The 5,962-nt window shown below is 40.1% G+C and overlaps 1 pseudogene; it reads right to left on the minus strand.

The window, feature by feature from the left end:
• The window catches only part of LOC102882329, an 8,681-nt pseudogene extending 8,035 nt beyond the window's left edge, over window positions 1–646 (minus strand).
• Between the last annotated feature and the right edge of the window lie 5,316 nt (window positions 647–5,962).

The following is a 5,962-nucleotide window of genomic DNA, read 5'->3' on the forward strand; positions in this document are numbered from 1 at the left end:
GAGCAATATGCCGACATTTATGTTGCAGAACACATGGAGTAACAAGATACTGAATCTTGGGTGCTTTGGTCCTAGATTTCTTATCTACTTTGTGTAGGGGCTTTCTCACAATGTATTGGTGGTCATCATCTTCTTTAGAGAGATTGAAAAGTTTGCGGATTCTGCCAGCTCTTTCAGGCCCCAGGCTACGAGGCACAGTAGTATCAGTGAGACCAGGAATATCTTTCTCTCCTTTTTTCACAATGACCAAGTTGAGAACACTCAGACTGGCATCCACGAGGCAACCCCAAACAGATTTGTGCTTTCTTTCACCAGTCCTCCTTGGTCTATAACAGGGATGCCCCTTATTCAGTAGCAGAAGTAGGGTCAAGACACCCTACTTCATGGAGAAATCTTGTTTGTCATTCCCGCCACGGATTCAAACCACATAACCCTTCCATTCTTCACCCAAAGCATCAGCAGCAACTTCTGTGGCCATACAGTTCTCATAAAAGGTATGAAGTTTGCTTTCATCATCCACTTCAATGAGCTTCTGGCTGCCAGTGGCCGGGAAAGAGCTGAAGCATCCTGAAGCAGCCGACCACCTCTGTGGCTCCATAAAAAAGAGCAATAGGGGTCTCCTTTCAATGCTTGCATCTCCTTTCATGCTATTTGTTAATCAAGGGTTCAAAGTGACACCTAGGTAAGCCAGATTTTTAGTTTTATCTCTGAACAGTGGCCAGAAGATTGATAAGGTGGATGGGTGAGATTTTCTTCTATTAATTCTCTTTTGAATATTCCCTATTGGCTAAACTTTCCATGCATGGACCATGCCTGGTTCTCGCCTTGCTGAATATATAGGTCTGTTTATCTAATGCTGTGTAACTAATCACCCCAAAACTTGTGGCTTTAAACACTAGTTATTTTATTATTATCTTATGCCTCTGGGGGTCATCTGGGCTTTGGTGAGGGTCTCTCATGTTGTTTCAGTCAAATAGTAGCTAGGCTCGGAATCATTCCTAAAACTTCCTTACTCACATGTCTAGTGGTAGATGCTAGCTAGCTGCCGAGAACTGAGTAGGAATGTTGACCAGATTACCTACACATGGCCTGGATTTTCTCACGGCATAAAGGCTGCATTCCAAAATAAGTGTACCAAGAGAACCAGGCAGAATCTCTATTGCCTTTAGTGACCTAGCCTCAGAAGTCACATTAGCATTACACTTGTCACAGTCAGAGGCCTTCTGGATTCAAAGGAGGAAACAGAGCAACCTCTCAAGAGGAGTATCAAGGAGTTTGCAGACAATGTTTTAAATCCACCATGTACAACTAAGAAGTCGATAAGGGAAGGCCACAAGGCATAGAGAAAATAGACTGACAGAGTATACAAAACAGTCATGAGAGCCTAGATTCTGGAGTTCAGCTGCCTAAGGTCTACATCTTAGCTTCCCCCACTTCTGGCTGGGTGACCTTGGGCAAATTATCATCTCACTTGTATGCTTTTCAGTGAACTATTCTAAAAAGTTCAGGTAATAATAATATCAACCTCATAATATTGAGTTGTGAGGTTTGAGTATAGCACACATGCCTGATGCACAGTATGAGTTCAATGAAAGTCAGTCACTATGATGTTGTTCTTGTTGGGAATCACAAATTAGGATTTTTCTAATGAACTTCTGGCTCTTCCCCAATTAGCTGAGTAAAGAACTACCCTCATTGGCCCTGGTTAAAGTAGTTGCCCTTTCTTGGCTGGCATTCTAGGATTCTAAGAAGTATGACTGCTTATTATTTATCTTAGTTGTTGATGCCACAATGATAGAAGAAATCATACAAACTCTCGAAATCTCAGGACTTCCTCCGCAACCATATTTCCATTCCCCAAGAGCACATTTTCTCTTCATTAATTTAACCTCTATTTCTTTCTTCAACCTACTTTTCCCAAATGGTTCTGGACTGTGGCATGGACTATGATGATGAAACTGGCTGTGAACCAAAAATACAACTCACTCGTAAATGTTTCAGGGAGGCAAGTAGAAAGCTTTTGAAATCATTCTGGAGGCACCATAAACACAGATTCTCATCTGCAATGCATAGCAATCAAAAGCTGGCTGACTTTTCTGAGGAAAGCCACAATTTACTACATCTTTTCTTATTAATTTTTAATTAGACCAATCCATGAATGTATTCTCCCAGTAACTGAAACTGAAACTGTGCAGATAAAGCTAACACTTCTTTGACCACTTCTTGGAAAAAACATCCAGACCCACAACTTCCCTGAGGTAACTGCTATCATTTTTGTCTGTACCTTTCAAACTCTTTTCTCTGTCTTTATACACATATATCTGGAACCATTGAAAATACACAGATTCTTGTGTGTGTATTACTTGTCTATAGCTATGCAACAAATTACCCAAACTTAGCAGTTAAAACAAATAAAAGAGATATATATATCTCCCAGTCTCTGGGTCAGGAATATAGGAAAGAGGTTAGCAAATACTCCTGGCTTGGGCTTTCTCATTAAGTGACAGTCAAAGTAGTTTGCAGTCAAGCTAGTGTTGTCTGCAGGCCATACTTGGGGGAAAAACCTACATCCAAGCCCATTCATGTGGTTGTTGACAGATCCCTATTCCCTTGCCATAAACTCTATCCCTCCACAGGGCTGCCTCATGACATGGGAGCTGGATTCCCCAGAGCAAGAAATCAAGAGAGAAAGAGAGAGCACCCAATATGAAAGCCACAGTCTTTTGTAACCAAATCTCAAAAGTGACATCCCATCACTTCCCCCTATATTTTATTCATTAATTGAGTCAATAACTCAAAGGGAGGGGGTTCTGTTTAAGGAGAGGAGATTGTCAGAGGCAGAGATCATTGGGGACCATTTTAGAGACTGCCTACCACTGTATGTTTACATAAAACATATTATACTGTAACTAACTTTCTATGACTTGCTTTTTTTCAATCAACAATATATCTTAGAGATCTATCCATGTTATCACATATATCTCAACTCTGTTTAAACACAGTATAGAGAGTTCCATGACATAGATCAGGGTTTCTTAACTCTGGCTTTTTTATTTCTTTTATAATGCACAGATTAGATTCCATACCTGGCAATAAGGATTTTACTGTATTTGGGTTGAAGATCAGCATGGGTCTTCTTAAAAACTTCCCAAGTGTGTTTAGGGAGCAGTCAGAATTGAAAACCACTGGTACAGATACACTACAATTTATTCACATTTTTTAAATCCCTGTTGATGGCCATTTCGGTTGTTTTCTCTTTTTCTGCTATTACAAGCAATATTGCTAAGGAATATCTCTGTTACATGTTTCTATGCACATATGCAATAAGTAAAATTGTTTCAAGGAGAAGAATGTCTATTTTCTCTCCTGGATATGGCCAAATGGCCCTCAAAGTTCCACTCCCAGCAAAATGTTCCTATTCCCTCAAACCTCACCAGCACCAAATATTATCAAATCTTTAAATTTCAGCCAATCTGGTGGTTGAAAAACGGCACTCATCATTTATATTTTACTACATCTTTAGAGCCATCTGGTTGTATTCATGGTCTTCATAGGGATTAGTGTAAAGTATTGATTTTAGCTTTTTTACAAAGACATGAGAAGGTCTGGAATAACTCTTGACTTCTGAGCTTTCTTCAAACTCTTTGATGTTTGTAGATTGGAACTCAGTTCTTTCCTCTCTCTCTTATATCTTTCTTTCTTTTTTCTTTATTTCTTTAATTAAAAGGTTTTATCTAGATGTGCAGACTCATTTGCATGAACTTGCCATAATTTAAAGATTTTAGATATGTGTAGTGTTTTAGGGGTGGTAGAATTTACCCAAACAAAATTTTAGACATTTTAGCATATTAGGTACAGCCTTGATCTCCTTCTTCACTTCTCTCTGTAGCCATAACTGTTCAGGTGTGGTCACTACTTCATTATTCCTACCAGAGACAGGAGGTACCATTTCTTACCCTCAAAGATAGGTGGGTCAAATCATTTATCCTACGATGTTCACTGAGTGCTTGTTATGAGACAAGTGCTATTCTAGACAGACCCATGCCCTCAGAACACTTATATTCTCATAAGAAGAGACAGTAATAAATAGTAAATAGAATGTAGAAGTTAATTTTAAAGCATTTTAGAAAGTGATAATTGTAATGGAAAAGAGAAAATAGATCAGAGTAAGAGGGTTTGGGGATATGGGAGCTGGAGGTAAGGAAAGCAGGGTGTAGTATAAATAAAGTCATCCGGGGAGCTCTCACTGAGAAGGTATTATGGGTAGTTTTGCATCTCCTCCAAAAAAGATATGTCTTAACCTGTAGTTCCTCGCAATATAACATTATTTGGAAATAGAGTCTTTACAGAGGTAATTGAGTTAAAACAAGATTAGGGTGGGCCCTAATCCAATATGACTGGTGTCCTTCTAAAAAGGGGAAATTTGGACACAGAGACTGACACACACAGAGGGAAGACAATGTGAAGAGACACAGGGAGAAGATAGCCATCTACAAGCCAAGAAGAGTCTGAGGCTACTAGAACCTAGGAGACAGACCTGGAACAGCTACCTCTCTAGTACCTTCAGAGGAAGCATGGCCCTGCCAACACCTTGATTTTAGACTCTGAGACTCCAGAACTGTGAGAAGATACATTTCTATTGTTCTAAGCCAGCCGGTTTTATTGTACTTTGTTATGGTAGCCCTCAGAAACTAATACAGAGGATGAGAGCTGAGCAAAGCCTTGAGGGGTGAGCCATGTGGATACACTCACTCTGAACACTTATGGGGCTCAAGGGAAGAGTTCAAATGGAGGCTATATGCCCAAATATTTAAAAGGTACAAATCAAGCTAATAATCTGTTAAATAGCAAGGTTCTGTCTTCCCACTGATTTACTTTCGTTACAACTGACTTTCCAGACTACTCAGAATTCTGCACCAGAATGTAATGGTACAAGCAGAGTAGGCTCAGGCCCACAGCCCCTCCCCTTCTCTTCCCACCTAAGGCTCACCACAAACAGGTGCCCTTTGTGGCCTGGAAGCACACACAGTGACCAAGATAGATCTAAGGAAGAGGTCTGCATGGGCACTGGACATGGACTTGGAATTACTGAGCAGGGCACCCCAGGATCCAGGATCTGCAGGGGTTCCCGGTTCCCAGTGAGCACCACTCCTTGTGCTGCAGGGTCCTCGGTCCCTGACAAGGACCGTGGCCAGAAGAAGCCAAAGCAGGGTCTCTTATTGTAGTGGGGGAATCAATGCCAGTCCAAGAGCCCTCCGTTTCCCATCCACAAGGAGGGATGAAAGAAACTAAGAGTAAACACTGAGAAATTTGCATAGCAGTTTGACTTGCTGTTACATCCGAGCATTTGTGGGCACTGAAATTTGAGTTTCATATGATTTTCACATATCACAAATATTATTTTTTTAAAAAATTTGTTCCCCAAATTTTTAAAATGTAAAAACCATTTTTACCTTGCAAGCCATAGAAAAACATGGCCAGCTGTATTTGGCCTAAAGGCCATAGTTTACCCACCTCTGGTATAGGAGTTGGGGCAGGGATGTAGGGGCTGCTGGAGCAATGTCCTTGAATATGAGAGATGAGATGGAACCCAGAGTACATGTGAAGGGACTGGCTTTACTCTGGAGCATGTATTGTTCATCTGCGATAGCAGGAAAAGGGAATGGAAACAATTAGGATTTTGGTGAATTAAATATTGTGATTGGATCGTCTTTTAAAATTTGAAGGTTGTTTGCTTTCAGAAAAACACACACCAGTTCTCCAAGTTTAAATAATGTCTCTAAAATAGGTGCGTAATATTTACCCATACGCTGTGAGATTGAGAAAATATACACTTGATGTATTCTTTCTTCTCTCTCGTAGCTTCAGTGATTAAATGATCAAATCTAATGATTAAATAATTTTTGTTGCTTTTTAATTTTCGAAAGAGAAATGCATCTTTTAAAACACTAGATTTTACTCT

This window comes from Pteropus alecto, unplaced genomic scaffold (genome assembly GCF_000325575.1).
Source record: "Pteropus alecto unplaced genomic scaffold, ASM32557v1 scaffold75, whole genome shotgun sequence".
Classification (NCBI taxonomy): Eukaryota; Metazoa; Chordata; class Mammalia; order Chiroptera; family Pteropodidae; genus Pteropus; species Pteropus alecto.